The following is a 17,528-nucleotide window of genomic DNA, read 5'->3' as shown; positions in this document are numbered from 1 at the left end:
GCTTGAAAATGTAAAATGGGAGTATGTGAAGAATTTTTCCAAAGTCTCCTGTATCTAGTTTAGGAACATAGCTGGTGCTACTGAGAAAGTCTCTTCTTAAAGGCTTCATCCCAGTGCCTCATTTTACCCTGATGATGTTATTAGCTTTAATTTTATCTTCTGTATCATTTGAGGTCACACCTTGTGCTGAATGACGTTTCCCTTGGATCATTTGAATAAATTCTTAGACCTGAAAGACATCACATTTCGGTTGTTATTAGCCTGTCTTTATTTCAAACTCCAATTAGCCAACAGGTGTTGTAGTCAGATAATGCCATATGATGTTATCTCTTCCTTAATAAAGGAGTCAAGCTCTAGGGTTTAGCCTGCCTCAAAGACTATCTAGGAACACACCCTCAGACAGAAAGACACAGTGAAATCAGCCCTTTGGCTTCTCAGAGTACAAGCTGAGCACTGCAAATTTTATCTGTGGAGGAGTGGGCTCTTCTAAATGGACCATTTAGCAACTGAGGTTTTCTATTTATATATATATAATAACATATATATATGATGTTTATATATGTGATGTTTATATACATAAAATCATATTAAAAATATACGTAAAATAGAAAAAACCTCCATTGTTTTTCATATTTATATGCTGGAGATTAAAGGCCTCACAAGATTTTTTCATAAAGGCACGGTAGTGTAAATTATTATTATATGGTGAAATTCCTATTGCACCTTAAATTCAATTATGATATGCATCGTTCACATTCCTAAATGCCCACTTAAGGTCAGTTAACAATACAAAGAAATTTCCCTGAATTGTATTCTGTTTTCCACGATGGATATTCCAGATTAAAAAATACTATTCTTGGTGATCTTTCTTGCTGTCTCACTGCGATACATACATACATACATAATTATATATATATTTCTCATATGCAAAAATAATAAAAAGAAAAATACTATATGTTTGTAGGCATGTATGTATAAGTGTGTAATATATATATATATGTGTGCATACACACAACCATACAGAGAGCAAACTTAAGGGCCTTTTTTTGTACTATTTTCTATATTTCCAGGATTCCAGGCAATTATTTGAGACTTTCAAATTAGAATGATCTGTTAAAGGGGAGTTTGCCTTTATTATACTGATCTGTCATTTCTTTTATGTAACAAGCCAGCTGTTATTTGAACAGCATCATTCATTTCCTCAATGGAACGATGACACTACAATCAACCTTCATTATCTTCCCATGCCCTTATATGAGAACTAAGTGCAGAGGAAATACTTTGTAATTACTCTAGGCAGATTTCCCACATGTTAGAGACGCCATAGATGGGATTAATGAATATCACTTGAAAAGGTTGAAGTAGACAAAAACAAAATTAGGCTTCAGCAATCGCAACATGCAGATGGGTTGAAATGCTAGTGGGAAAAAATTCCATCAGCAATTAAACTTGCTTCATGGAACAGCAGATGTGCATAGTCTCTTACTGAATACTGAGTACACTTGAGAGGAATTTGTAGAGGAAGAATGCTGAAATATATACAGCTCTGCTCAGGCAGGGTTGGGACGAGTGACAGGGTTGTGCTTATTTTACTTAGTAGGCATCAGGACCCCCGTTTCTGCTCAAAAGAATCCCAAACTACTTCTAGCTGATGAGTGCTCCTTTTACCACTTCTGCTGTTTTCTGCCATGGACAGCTCTGACATCAGAGACCTGTTAAAGGCCTGATTTAGGACAGCAACCATATGGTACAGATTGACCCTTTAATCTCTGAAGGACACCATTAGTTCTCCAAAGGAGACATTTCTCAAGCCCTGTTTTGCAGCTGGCAATAACACAAGAGTGTCTCTGCTAGCTTTCTCTCCAGATTATCTTCAAAGATCTTACTGGTAAGAAAAACTGCACAGCTAAAAACCACCAACAAAACCAATTTAGCCACCTAGAGGACTTGCTGTGAGTCACCAAGCAGGGCTCCGTGGTCTAGAGAGGCAAATGCATCAGTGAACAACACAAGTACTAAATCAGTTGTTTCAATTTGTAGTGCTGGGCTTTTCAAACAACTGGCTCTAGGCCAAATCTGACTTGCAAGGTCCAAACAAAAGGCCCACCAGTCATCACTGCAGGATCCCTTTTGGGACCACACCTGGGGAAACTGGGAAAGGTGAATGAGCAAGGAGGCAAGTTCACAGGGTTTCTGCTTGTGCTGACTTTTCATTGATGTCTTTTGTTCTCATATGTTCTGTTGGTCAGCATGTAGAGCAACAGCAGAGCATTTTGGAGTAAGTTTTCTAACTCCTTAATTACTGAAAAGTGGACTCCAGTCCCTTTTGGTTGTAGCAGGTGGAATGGATTTGACTATTACAGAGAAATTGTCTTCTACCTTGCACAAAAGAAGTGCCATGATCTGACCCAGTGGTTAAAAATACAACTTTTACTGTTCAAAGCAGCTTCTTTCCTTCTCTAAGGGCAAACTTAAGTTCCCTTCTCCCTCTTCTGTGCTGGGAAGAGATCGGATTCCTTTACCTCTTTGCTTGCCTCCCGGGCTGCATGGCAGGTGAGTAACCCTTCACACTTCTCTCACTGGTTTCTGCTGTTCCCAGCCACAGTTAGACCCCAGGCTGGATCCAGAATCTGGCACTGCAGACACGATAGGCAGAGACGTATGCAGACATAGATACATATGCATATAGAGGGAGATGCAGCATTATAGAAATAGCCAGTTAGACTAAATCTTAACTGTGATTTGATCCCAGTCTCTACAATAACTTCAGCTTACATCTTACACCTAAAAGTTACCAGTGAAGAGAAATCTTTTGGCATAGCTTAGTTGCAGTCCAGAAGCACTAATCTGCCCCCATACAAAGCCAACCGTGTTCTTGATAGCAGTTATAATGTATAAATACTACACTTGCCACTAAAAGGTCTGTATCTATCTATCACCGTTATTTCCTCTTTGAAGGACATGGAAAAGCATGTTGTGTTGCAGCTACTGTTAAGCTTGAAATCTTGCTAGGGACAAAGGGGAACACTTCATATATCTATATATATGGAGCAAAGAATGTATTGTTAGGCTAATGAAAATCATAACAATCTAACCAAAATACAGCAAACAGTTACTCTTAGTCAATTCCAATACTACTAACACTCATAAACCAAGGTAATATGGAAAAACCTCAGCAACAATACTATTAAAATTCTTAAAAAAGAAAACTTAGTAATACCTACCCCTTTTTCCTGGAGCTATGCTTACCCTTCCAGTGTCCCTGTGGGCCCTACAGCAAATAGCTCCAGTCTTCTTCAAGCAGAGGGGTGTGCATGGAGGGGAATAGGGCCACGATGAGTCCTGGGTGTGCTGCAGTCTTCAGGAGGAGAACAACATGGTGGTGGGGGTCCCTTCCTCCTTGATCTTGGGGTCCGCCTGGAGTTATTTTTACATGTTTTCTTAATAAGACCTGCTTCTACTCACTGAGCATCACCCAAAAGCCTTCCCCAGCTCCTGTGAACGTAAAGGGCTGTTTTGTGACACACAGTGATACCTAGGTCTGTTGGACCTCTTCCACACAGTATCCCCAGAAGCTACAACAGGTCAGTCAGTAGTCCCTTGACCGTCACTAAAACCAGCTCGGGCCCAGAGAAGTCCTGAGTCCCTCCACTGTCAGGTCCATGCCAAGCCTGCGGTTTTGTGTGACTAATGGCAAAAATTGTATTTACTGATGCACACTACAGCTCTGTGATTACTGGTGGTGAACAGAAGCTGTTAACCAGTCATTATTCAACACGTGAATATCCATGTGGGAGTGGTGTAAAGGTTATCTCTGCTACCCTAATAAAATCATCTTCAGTTTTTGTTTCCCTTTGATTTGTGCAGCACCCTTCTGCCTGCTCTGCCTGTATGGTCAAGTCTCTTTGCATGTGAATGTGAATAGACTGTTCATAAATACACCGTATGCTACAACTTTGTGAAAAGTAGTTAGGAATCACAACTGCTGTGAGCATGCAGCAGCCTGATTTGGATTGAGGCAGCGCATACAATAAAAAACCTACCAGTTGACGTCAGGGATTTATGGAATTTTCCACAGGAGGAAAAAAATAATCCATTATATCCTCTATCAATTTTCTGTTTATGCATCAATATATATTTAGGTCGGAAGATATTAAATTATTACAGCAATGTCCTTTTTTGAACCCTCACTCATTTCAGAATCTCACTTTTATTTGTGGCTAATGGCTGATGAATTAAACCACAAGATTTAGAAATGCGTTGTTAGGTCTGATGACAGTATCTCCACAAGAAGCTGATCTCCAGTCCCTGGAGAGGTCTGAACAATGTGGCAGTTGGATTCCTGTGAGTGGAGCCCTCCGAACATCTGCCCCACACACCTTGTTTTGTCTACAGCCTCACACACAGCTTCCCATCTCTGCACAAGTCTTTCAGGCATAGATAAAGAATTCATTGCAGAGATCAGCAGATGGTTTTCATTGTTATTATTCCTATTGGCACCAAAAATGCTTAAATCAATGAGCAGGCTTTGGAACAGTATTTCCTCCTCTATTTCTCATTTTGTTTTGACAGTCATTTGAGCATCTCCAGATTCCCAGATTAGACTCAGTTTGTGGTTTATCTATTTCATCAATACTCTTACAAAGAAAAGCTTATCTTCTGCTTCAGCCAGTCCCCCTCAGTCATTTCTGAAAGCCTAGCAGTTATGATATTAAGTGTGCCTCTCACACCCTCTTGTTATCATCTCAGATTGTTGTCTGCATTTAGTGTCAGATAATAATAACAAAAAAAATCAGAAAAGTAGTAGATTTGGGGTTGTTAGCGTCAGTTAGCAATCAGTATGCCTTATGCTTCCTATTAGAAGACTTTTCTCGGCTGCTCGTAAGCCTTCCTTCATTTAGCTGTTTGCAACTCAAATTTTCCATGCTGAATGCCTGTTTCTGCCCGATATATTTATTTATTTTTAAATCAACTCATAGATGGTTTGATAACAGTAACGGAATGGAAAAATACATTTGTTTTGCTCATGTTAAAAGATTCAGCCTTTGTTTTATTAGAAGACCCATCACGTACATATGCATTTGTGTGTTTTGGCAAGCATGGGCCTTTTCTCTCTCTGGAAAAAGCTGCTCAGCTTTGGCCTTTGAAAAGCCAATGTCCTACAGATAACCTCTTGCTACAGCTTTCCGGGATAAAGTCTCCCAAAATCCCAGATGTGGCAGGTCTAGCATGTGGTTGAACTAAACTGTGCTTTATTCTAATTGTGCCAAATCCAGATTTCAGATCTTAAGGGTCATTTCTCTCCTGTGTGCTTGGTAGTGACTTTCTTGCTGGGCCCAGGAAACTTGGAGGAAGACTCTAATTCATTGCTATGCCAAGGGGTTAAAATAGCACTGGAAAGTAGGGGTGGCCAGAACAGCACATGGGAACATGGTCTGGGGCATGGGATGAGGTGTGAGGTTGTAGATGGTGGAAGCTTGTATTGCAGGCTGTGGGGAAAGTGGGACTGGAAGTGGGGAGGGGCATAGTGTGTTTGCCAGGGCAAGAGATTGAGGGTGAAAGTGGAGGAGGAAATATGGAAGAAGGAAATTAAAGTCTACTGTGTAAATGTGAAGAAAAAAAAAAAAAAGGAACTGCAAGCAGATTGGGCATCTGGATGAGAAGAGTCAAGTTGGGAATCAGTGAGCCAAAGGACAAAATGTAACAGGGCAGGCAGATATGACCCGACACTGAGGCAGGGTTGAGGGGCAGGGAGAAAGGACGTGGATGTAGAAGATCCACGGATGAGGAGATAGGCGAAAACAAAATTCGGCAAAAAGTCTGGGCATTCAAAATTCAGTATTGCTAAAAGGGAAGTGGTCAAAACGTACAGCATGGCTGTGGGCTCAGGAGGTGGTCCTGGCTGTTTAAATGGAGAGAAAAGAGTTGTTCAGACAAGGAGGCTTTCAGTTTTATTAAAAATTGGAGAAATGGGACTGACTGCGTGGGACTACGATGAGGCTGCAGTGACAGAGTAGAGAAAGGACTGCAGTGGGAACACTCTCTTGCAATGGGCCAGATAAAATTAAGGTGGAAAGGAATGGGCAGAACAGCCTGTATGCAAGCAGAAAACTCCTGCCAGAGCTTGATTTTGATACAAGGGTCGATCTCAACTGCACAATCCACGGCCAAGTTCCATACCTGAATCAATATAATGTGCAAGCACAAAGCTCTCTCTGGGCAAATTTACCCTGTTTCATTTGTAGTTGTCATCAGGAGGAATTAGGCCAGGAAAAGTACCACACTAACAGAATCATGATTCAGTTTCCCAATGCCTTTGCTGGCTGGGATATTTCTATTTAGCATTGCACAGTGCTCGGTATAATCCACGTTTCTTGAGTTCCACTTATTTTCTTTTCTGTTGTCAAACCTACGTGAATCGCTGCTGTTATTAAGTGCTTGTTACCTCAAATGACAGCTAGTAAAGTTCTGATTGTTACAATTTACTTTCTTAAAAACCTAGAGATTTCTACACAAAAAATGCACCCTGCACACAAATACATTAAAAGAACATATTTCAAGATTGAAAAATCACTGCACATGAAAACGTTGTTAAATAAGTACCAGAGCAAAGCCTGCTCATGCTGAAGTGGGCAAACAATCTGCTTTTCTCTTATGTCTTTTCTGAAGTGGCTGAGAGATTTTTGCTGAAACATGCCAGTATAAATTTGATCTGTGGAAGAACAGGGTCTCAGCCTAACTAGAAACATGAGCATAGAATGTATGTTTCCAAGTTTCCCATAGCAAAAAATGATTTGCAGATTAATTATGATCTCTTTGCACCTCTATAGTTCAGTGGTTGATCAGGTCTGGCATTTAAATAGTGCTGTCATTTTTAAATTAAAAGACTGGGGAGGAATAAACTAGCGAAGCATTTACTTTTCTATCTCCCTGTTCTCTTTCTACCGTGTACTCCATAAGCACAAAGTTTTGTACAAGCTCAGTAAACCAGTTGTGATCCAAACTGTGATAATTTGGTTTTGAATAAGGTGTGTGGTTGGTTGGTTGTTTTTTGGAAGAGTAATGAAAAGTAGTTGACAAGATGACAGCAGATGTAAAACCCAGACTGAAGCTGTCAGCACGGATGCAGCAGTGCAGCTGCTTCCTGCCTTTGAGAAAGGTCAGGAGAATATGCAGACAGCTCACGCAGCATGTAGATGTTGCTGAGGCTTACGGGCTGCTTAGGCAGGAGTGTAAGTACAACACGAAAGCGAACAGAACATGCCAGCGCAAAATTTATAGAGAAACACATTTTACCCATGACAAGTGATGTCAGCCGTAACAGACAACGTCTGCGGGTCGGACAGACGGTCACACCTTACTTCTTCTGACAAGTGAAAGGTGCTGGCTCACCTCTGCGGATGCCCTGCAGGGAAGCAGAGGCTAAAGCCCACCGGAATCAATCAAAGCTCGTTTACTTCAACGTGCTTTGAATCTTGTCTTAAGACAACACGTCCCTCTGGGTCGTCCTGTTGCGCGAGCCTGCATCGCCCAGCAGGCTGGGCTGTAAAATCCCTGAGGGGTGTTGCTTATTTGACATGTCTTCGCACAGCACCATGTTTATTTCAGGTCCTCCTTTATCCCTAACTTATCCTAATTTTAAGCCATTAGGAACAATAATTAGGAATACAGCTCTCCTGTAGTTTCTTACAGAGACATCCTAAAAGAGGTTTAGCCTGTTTAAGATCCGAGTCACCTTTGTTACTGTCTGTATTTCTCCCAGGCTATAATGGAATGTGAGGACAACCTGGCTCCTTGTTTAGGTGCCTTGGTTGGGTCTCTGAAGTCCGGTGGAACAGGGGGCTTGAGAAAGTTTAACGGGTCCATGCACATGTCATATTGAAGCTTGAGAGATCAAGGCAGCAATGAAATTCTCTAGTTACGATCTGGATTAAATAGCTCAAGGAAGGGGAGTGGTGATTTAAAAGCTCATTGAATGCTAAGGGTAGGGATGGATGAAATTAGAGTCCCTGAGTGCTTTCTGTCCTTTGACAGCCACAGACAAAGTACAAAATGATCCCCTTGGGACATATCATCTTTTTTCATATTAATGAAGGTTTGCCCTCTATAAAGATCTTTTTATTTTACGTTTTCAGCAAGCATTGCATTATTTTACTGTTCTCTGCTGCTGATGTGGCAATCTCACCCGGTTAGCCCTCTGGATATATTAGCAATCCTAAAATGACATTTTTTTTTGTGAGAAAATTGCCGAGAAGAAAGATCTCCGTTTAACTCTTGCTGAACCAACCAAAATATATATTTCTTCTTGTCATTCATGTTAACTTCCTGTACATTTTGGGTGGCTTCGCTTTACAGCCTGGATCAAATTTATCAGCTCACTTCATGGAGGTAACCAAAAGTCATCCAGTGATACAACAGTACATCCAGCGGTACCTTGAAAAGGGTAACTAGAGCTTTTACAAGGTCAGTATCCCACTCTGATCTAATACAGTTTTAATTTGATTCCTGTTGATTTATTTTTTAATTTTTTAAACATTTTTTTCTGGGTGTAATTTCCACCCCTGGGCAAGTAAGATTGATTTATCTGATAATGAGTATATGCAAATGGAGAGTTTCTCCCCTGCTTCACAATATATTATTTATTTTCTTTCCTTTTTATTGTTCTCCCTATTTTTTAACCTCAAATGCCTACATTTTTATATTGCTAGCCTAAGCTCTCTCAAATAATTGCTACCTTCTTACACATTTTTTCTCAGGTACTTAGTGAACACAATCAAATGACAATATATTTAAATTCATTATGTTAAGTTGCATTATTTACCTTCCATTTGCTCATTTAGTAGAAATTGAAAGTACTAAACTATTAGCACCACTTACAGCTTTGTAGTCAAAGCAAAGCTATCCACACAGCAATTATTTTCATAAACACAAGCATCTTATTCAAAACGGGAACCAGCATGCTAGTCCATTACCCTGCTCTGCCCCTGCCTCTCAGCAAAGGAGTGCTGATGAGCAGTCTGCAGGGCTCAGCATACGGAGAGAGATCTGCAAGGAGGAGGGGTGGAAAGCTGGAGCAGGGAGACTCATCAAAAAGCAGGGAAGGCAAGAAGCTAGAGAAAGGGAGGGAAATAAGCAAGAGATAAGTAGTGAAGAACAAAGCCAGAAAGGAGAAAATCAAGGAGAATGATAAACAGAGGTGGAAGGGAGAAGAGAGAAAGAAGGGAAGATAAGGTGACTGATGTAAGTGCTGAGGGGAAAAATAATCAGCATATTCATCAGAATGTCCCTTGCTTATTGAATCCTAAGGAGCATTCTCTGTCATAGGACATCCTAGGGTCTACATGAATTGTAAAGGGAGTAAAACAGGGTATCAATCAAACCCACAGCACCAGAGTTTCTAAGGCCATGATTTTATGATACAGGAAAAGTTGTCTTCAGATTCCCAGTACCAGATCAAACTGTTGCAGCTGCAAGGAGCAAAGTGCTGATCCCATGTAAGCTTGCTCTGCTGGTTCAAATTAGCGCAGAACTTCTGGTAGGTTAACTTTGTACTATTAGCAGGCTTTATCATGTGTCATCCGTCCTCCCACAGCTGACATAAAGCCAGCATAACAGCATAAATCTAACATAAAGTTTGTGTTGCATGCTGTGGCTAATTGAGCGGAAATGTGTTCATGTGTTCGTAATCAAATTTATAGTGCTGGTCCAGGAGGGCATAGATTTGGTAGTAAATGGTCTTGAAACACTGCAAATGTTGTTATGAGCAGACGGGAACATACCATATACCCAAAACTAAGTATTTACTCTTAGTCAAATGAATATTTTAACAGTCAAAATTATTAACTCTGTTACAAAAATATATAGTAATTGTTCCAATTAATATAGAGATGTCTCATCAGTAACAGTCTTAAAATTGTTTGAGTCTGCTTGGTGTTATTTCACATATTTTGTCAGCAAGATCTGCCTGCTTCTCCTTGCTTCCCAGGTGAAGTGTGAAAGCTGCACAGCAGCCTCCCCCTGCCCCACCTGACACAAAGGGCTGTCGCTTGTCCCACCGTGACCACCTGGGTTTGTCAGGCCTTTGCCACGTGCAGTATTCCCAGAGATGAAGTTACAACAGGCCAGGCGTTAGTCGCTTGACCATTACTCAATTATTAATGCAAGCTAAGGTCAGCTCAGGCCAAGGCAAGGCCAAAAGATCCTTAGACCCTGAGCTGTCAGGTCAGCACAAAGCCTGCAGACTTTTACTAACAACGGCAAAAATCATGTTTACTGGGGTACAGCTTCAGTGTTGTGCGTTCATTTGAAACCCTTTGTAAAACTGTATGATGCTCTGTAAATTTGCTTTATAAAACTGGTAACTGGAAACATGATCAATAGGAGTTTTCTTTTGCTTTTCAGTTGACAAATCAGCCATGCTATGTACTTGTGAACTGAGCTATCTGGGTTCCGATGACTAATGTTTAAAGCGATGGAGGTCTGAACTTATATGCTTCTATATGAGGAAATGTCCCTGATGCACCTTCTCTTCTCTATAAAGCATTTAGTTTAGCCTACCTTGCAGAAATCACAAAAGGCATTAGTTCCATCTCAATTATTGCAGTTGGGTTCTGTTAGGATCTAAATTTATTTCACAGCAGCATGTATTTATGTGCTGTTAACACCTGATTGCTGAAAGTACCAGACTTAGGAAGGCATCACTAGCAATTTCAGTGGGTCCCTTGAATGATGGCTTCTAGTCTCTACAGAAAAATAGCGGATGGGCAAACAAAAGCCCATGAGGGAAGTGCCGACAACATCTGCTGTGCTTACCTTTATCTAGCTGCAAATTTTGGCTACAAACTCCCCACACCCCTTCCTTCCCCCTCCTTTTTTTGCAGGTCTGCCAAGCATGAATAAAGAGCTCATTTCAGAGCTCAGCAGATGGTGTTCCTCATTGTTATTCCTATTTGGTACCCAGGGATGTCTGAGTCCATGGGCACAAGAATATTTTTGCCCACTGCTGTTGTAGTTCCACTTTGACTTTAATTTCTAAGTGTCCGTACTGTCAGCATAAGCTGTGATACATCTTAATTAATAATACTTAGCATCCAGTATTGCTCTTGACAGTTTCACAGTTGTAATATGTATCTATATATTAACAGATTGCTCTTGCGGCGTTGCGAGTCTGTCAGTAGAAAGCAGAGCATCCAGGTGATCCTTATAACCTAGTGAAGAAGTCTGAATCACAAAAGGCAACATACTCATGTCTACATATAAGGAGAAAATTGTTATTAGAGCCCTGCCTCCTTCAGTGCCCATGCTGGAAGGTGATCATGTTATTGCTAGAAGAAATATTTTGCAAAAGATGCTGTTATCTCCATTTTAGAGACAGACAAAATGGTGCGCTTTTTTTTTCTCATGTGACTTACCCAAAAGAATTTAAGCAAATCTGAAAGCAAAGTACATCTTTTAGTTTCCTATGACCTGGTCTGTGTCCTCTGCTAGCCTTGAAAAAGCAGACTTAATTTTGGAATTTCCTAATTTGTTATTGGCTTGATTTTGCAGTCTTCATCACTGCAGTTGTAGTATTTCTACCCAAGATATCCTGACAGAAAGATGCCTTTCTGTTCCCGGATAGAAATAAGCCTGGGTATGCCACGATGCTGCAGGGTTTATAGATATCAGAACAAGTATTAAAAGCAATTGCTACTTCTAGAAAGTGGTGCTGTGACTTCAAATGAATCTTCAGAAAGGGTTTTCAAAAACAGAGAGAGACCACAAAACCTCTCCCTTTTTGCCAGAAGGCTTTGCTGTCTTTCTGCCTAGGCTTCAGATGATATTAAAGACTGCCAAGTCTATCTAGTTAGCCTTGGATAAATAAGAGATTTGCTCACTGGCTTGAGGCAGCAGTACATATTTTCAACAGGTTTTGGATTATCTATGTGACAGTAAATACGTGTCCGTACATATGTTAAGTGTCTAAAGTCCCACTGTGGTCAGTGGAGATCTAGAACAGGATTCAATTGCATAGAAAAGTATCCAGTACCATATGCAATGCTCCTAAGAGCATCCATACTTTCAGCTGTATTTCTCTGCTTAAGTTCTCTGTAAAACAGAGACAATAATGGTGTGAAAATCAATCTGCTGATATTTTTGAAGACCTCCAGTAAATGGCATACCAGGGGGAAAAATAATTCTCTTGTCTTTTCAGCAGCGTATGATGCACAGGAAGTGACAGGGACACATGTTAATCAAGAATATTAGAAATTACTGAATAGATGTGCTGACCACTTCATCCTCTGCATGAGGAAGACTGTGTTTCTTAAAAACGGTAAGAAATTCCGTACTGTGTCATAATGCATATGTTGTAGTGATGGCACAAAAAGTGATGTTGCACTAAATGGCATAAGATCTTCATCCTGGATTTTCTCTCTATTGCAATCTTAATATTCCTTCAGTTAAATTTGTGGAGGTTTATGTTTACAAGTTGGCCTTACAACTGTGCACTTAACACTTTGTAAATAATGCAATAGGCCTAAACTTTGAATGTTTGGCCACAGGAACGTTTTGCCTCTGGGTAAGATGTAACAGCAAATGAGATGTATTTTGGACCTGGTTTACTGACTATGTTTTTGCTGTTAATGAAACTTTAAACTCACTTTACTCTCTGAGGAACAGCTGTTATGATAGGGAAAGAGCAATTAGAAAAAATTGTTGATGATATCTTAGATATGTTGCCAAAGACATTTTTTTCACAGAGTTTAGTTGGGTTAGGATTTCACACATGGAATGTTAACTATTATAAAGTAACAGACAGAGTCTGGGTACACTGCTGTACTTCACTGAAGTGACAAAATTGAATTTTCCCTACCTCTTCAAACTTTCAAATTATTTAGAAATAATTTTCCAGCAGGTATTGATTACTAAGCTCCCTAATAATTCTTTTGTCAGCAGATTTCTGTTTATTTTTTTATTCAATGAAAAAAGGGAGTCCTAACAGTCAGGAATGAGAGTACTAGGTTACTTTCTATCAAGAAAGTACCAAAGGAAGAGGAGATAATAATTCCTGGGATTATTTCCTTTAGGAAATGAGATTTTGGAAGTCTAATCATCCTAACTCATGCAAATGAACTTCAATACTTCTCATTATTATAATTTTTTATTGAGAACATGATATCTTCTTGTTTTTAAGGGTAATGATTTTAATAATTTAAGAACCCTTGAGATATTAAATATATATATTTGGTAATCAGTTTCCTACTCTGCCTTCATTCAGATGTTACACAGTGTTGTATCTAGCCATATGCAGTTGTGAAAGGGAATTTCACATACGGTCTATATAATGTGGCATTGCTGACTGAATCACATGCAATGGCAGTGGTGGTCTTCAGGACCTGACCTTACAATCCATTATTCATGATGCAAATGACTGCCCATGTGGTTAAAACATCTAATTCCTAGAGTTCATTTCTACTCTCTAACGCTACATTTTTAGGAATAGACTAAAAAGCTAAGAGCTCAGACCTTTATCTCAGGTCTTCACTTATTGAAGAAGCAACAATTATTCCCTCCTTTCATCCAGATCATCCTTGCAGGTAAGTGAAGAATTATTTTCAATCTTTGCATTTGGAAATGACAGCCACATTTCAACACCATTATCTGCCTTCAAGCTGTGTTTCTCTGCCTACCCAAATCTTTGTTCTAGGTTCTGTCACATTTTCAGCAATTCAGAGTGCTCATTTTAAAAGATGCCAGACTGGGCACAGGCAGTTATAATTCATGATACTGGATAGGGTGAAGGCAAGACAATTTTGTGTTAACACTTTTTTCAATTCAAAATTGGAATAGTCAAATAGAAGCCAAGTCTTAGCAAGCCAAGCCCAGACTGAAATATCTCATGTATGTATGCATGTATGTTTTTGTACACATTTCATTGCAGAATGTGATTGCTAGTCTTAAGACTATGTTACTTTTTAAAACTTCTGAAGGTGTTTAATTTACATACTTGGGAATGTTTCGGTATTTATACCCAGTATTTGCATTGTGTGCACCAGAGCTCCCTACAGGCTGTGAATTACTGGGTGTTAAATGGAACAATCCTTTAGTCCCTCCTGCATGCAGAGAGTCATTTGTGAGAAAGGAATTAAAAGTCTGGATTCTAATATAACAGCTGGCAAATCAACATTGTGTTTCATTCATTCAATTAAACTACACAGTACGATTTTGGATCTGGTCCAAAACCTATCCTGGAAGAATATAAGTCTTTCACCGAGAGTTTGATGTAGTCCTCAGCGACTTGCAGCTATCAAATAAACTACAGCTACCACAGCTCTGGAAGACTTATGACCTTCACTCTAAACTTGACTACAGCTGTTTAAGTCCAGAGTGTTAGAGGACTGAGTCTCTGACACTCATTGAGTGGATGGGCTGTATTTGTCAAGCTGACTAATCTCATGTAGGATTGATGTGAATCATTCTTCAAAGTACTGTTAGAAAGATGCTGGATGTCAGACGTGAAACAGGTCTGTCATCACCGGGGATAACTGCTCCAGTGACAGGCACATAGAAGCAAAATACTCTGAAATACAGTAACAACTTAAAATATTGACAGGTACAAGAACAACAAAATTTGTTTTTTTCTTTCCCCACACAAACTGAAATTATACATATCAGAATGTTTTGGCAAGTCTCTCTCCTTCACTTATGCGTCAATAAATGAATTTACGTAAAATGATCATGTATCCGTCTTTTTCTGGTTGGTCTTTCTGACTGTCCAAGGTCAACTTCCCTGTGTGGACTCCATGTTAATTGTTTCAAGGAATTACTTTCCATATATTCACCTAAAAATATCCCACCCCAAAACCCCTAGTGTCATTGTTGCACAAGACTTTTTCTAGATGCTACTTTCATTTTTTGTATTACTTGCCTCATGTCTCTCTGAGCTGCATTGAGACAACTCAAAAGCAGGAATCTAAACTGACTACATGCATATGCAGTTTTCTTTTTCCAACATGTTTTTAAAGGCATGTCAAGGTAAGATCTAGAACCTGTATTGCAAAATAATCTCACATAATTTTTTTTCAAATCCCTGATAGGTTTCAAATATAAACTCTTCTCTAAAAAAATCTTGTTTGTTGTTTTTCCATTACAGGTGAACTTTACATACTGGAGAGTTAGAAAAGACAGATGCTTTCAATGTTAGTATTGCTGCTAATATTTTTGTTTACTGAGATAAAAAAAATCAAACATACAGTGAAACATAAGTTACTAAAAGCACAGCTGGAAGACTTAGATAGAATGCATTCGTCTATGCTATATAGAAGTCCATCTTTGGGCCCTGACCACATTTAAATTACATTATCAGAAACTTTCATTAATTTATGCTTTTTGACTCCCTTATGTTGTCAGAATGCACGTAGATATTGTGGTTTCCACGAGAATACAGAAGGACAAATAAGGATGTTGCCATTCCTATCAGCCAAACTTCTTGGTGCTCTCTCAGCTTATGTAATCTACTCTTTCAGTTTCATAGACTTGTTTTTTACACGTAATTCCTCATGGAGAAAGAAGATACAGCCAGGATGTGGCTGCAATATGATGAGAGCTCTCCTTCCAATAATAAGCAAAAAAAGATTTTCTTTCATGATCTTACATAGTAGTGTACTGGCTATCTGCGAGAAGTATGACTTTGGTACCCTCTGTTTTACCTCCTGCTTCATCTGCACGTCTTCATTGGCAGTAAGAACCTGGAAAGAGAGACAGCTTTAACAAGAAAAGAGTTGCTAGTAATTTTTAAAATATACTGAGAAACATGTTAATTTAAAAGTAATGATTAAGACATTTATTTTAACGAACGGAGGAAGTTGTCAGACCTGCCCGATTTAGCTTTGGTTTATCTATTTATGTGGTATAGTATAACACAAGCTTAGTGCGGTTTTGCACAATAATCTCCAACTGCCTTCAATTTTCAGAACAATAAGGAACTGGGCTTCTTTAGACTAATCAAATTCGATCATGTGGTAAACTCCAAAGTTAAAGTCAATTTGCTTTGTTATTATTCCTTCAACCCTTGGAAATTCTTACAGTGGCTTTTTGATACGTATAGAGGCCTGGCTCCCTTTCACAGTAATGTGTATTGGTGTGAGTCATTGGAAACATTAAGGCAAAAATTTGGGAATAGAGAGAAAGAATGGAGAAGTTTTGGGAAAACCTTTGGGAGACAAAGACATGGGAAATTTATTCCTGATTTAGTGAAAAGTGAACCAACACTTACCACAGACAGGAGAGACATTGCCTTCACAGCAGATACAGAACAAAGCGTAGGACAGCAAACACCCCTCCTGGTGAATTGCTTTCCTGAGAAAAAGGACTAAGGAAGAGAGGTGCCTCTGATCACAACTTCCTTTATTCACTGTCTTTTTTAACAGGAATTAAGGGATTTTCCAACATCCGAACATGTGTGAAGGAAAGCAAGTGGAGGAAGGCTGGTGACACTAGCAAAATGAGAACATCTTCCCTTTTGGTGGTCAGAAAGCAGTGAAGAAAACAGAAGCAACAGAAAACCCTGTGCTTGTTCACTCTCCGTTCCTAGTGTTTGGTACCATCATCTTTTCTACCCTTCTCCCCTTGGGCTGACTTACATGAACTCTATAGCCTCAATCTGTATAGCCTTGGTGGGAGGAATAATTATTTGACACCTGACTGAAACAGAGTCACATGGAAAATAGGAAGCCAGGTTAGGGAGGTCTAGGACTTGAGAAGCTGGGACCATGGTTCCTCTAGCATAGCAAAGTGCATCCTTTTCGACTTTCTGAATCCCTGCAGTAATACTTCTCACTTAGTGCTGGGAATAATTTTGAGTTAACAAGAAAGAAACCACATGATGCCTTCCCCCATACCCTTTACACATGTTTGATATTGTAATCCTAACACTTCATCCCAGAGTGAAGTGTGCTCATAACAGACAGCAGCTGAGATGAAAGCTGACATCTGGGACCTAACACGTTGCTTTTACTGGAGAAATTTAGGAATATTTATCTTCCTCTGTGTGTCTTCAAAAAAAAGAGATCATCTCAACTGTGAGCAAGGAAGTTCAAACCTGCTAGCTAGATTCAACCTAAAATGCCATTGTTTGAGTCTGTCTGCTTAGCTTTGGCACTTGTGGTGAAATTTTAGGTGCTTAATGAAGTAAGTGACCATGTTCCCTCTACAGTCTGTCAATGGAGAGAAGTCACATGGGAAATCCTCTCTGCCACATGTAACCAATAGTCCAGGTCTCTAAACTCAGGAAAAAAAGGTCTCCACTGAGGCTTTCAAAGACACCTCCTGTTCCCTGTTGCCAAAGTAGAGAACTTATTCTGCAAGTATTATTCCTAAAACTTAGAAACATGTGAGGCATGGGATCTGTCTGCCTGATGCAGGCATGCCACCCCTTTCATGTAGCCCAGGGCTAAACGAGGAGCTTCCCTCCCCATCCTCCAGTTCCTCTTATTCCACCAGCACCCCTCTTCCTTTATCTCTCTGCACCCAGCCTCTGCCCTGCTGTT

At 39.8% G+C, this 17,528-nt stretch overlaps 1 long non-coding RNA gene across 1 annotated transcript in view; it reads left to right on the top strand.

Annotated features, from left to right (window-relative positions):
- Positions 1-17,528, top strand: part of LOC148055864 (uncharacterized) — a 136,774-nt gene that overhangs the window by 32,807 nt on the left and 86,439 nt on the right. The window contains exons 2-3 of the long non-coding RNA XR_015704729.1: positions 12,194-12,313; positions 16,410-16,579. This is a non-coding gene — a long non-coding RNA (uncharacterized LOC148055864). The remainder of the gene's footprint in view (positions 1-12,193; positions 12,314-16,409; positions 16,580-17,528) is intronic.

The sequence above is a fragment of the Nipponia nippon genome, unplaced genomic scaffold (assembly GCF_047370975.1).
Source record: "Nipponia nippon isolate SJK-2023a ecotype South Korea unplaced genomic scaffold, ASM4737097v1 scaffold_2, whole genome shotgun sequence".
In the NCBI taxonomy this organism is placed as follows: Eukaryota; Metazoa; Chordata; class Aves; order Pelecaniformes; family Threskiornithidae; genus Nipponia; species Nipponia nippon.
This window is presented reverse-complemented; position numbering and strand designations above follow the sequence as displayed.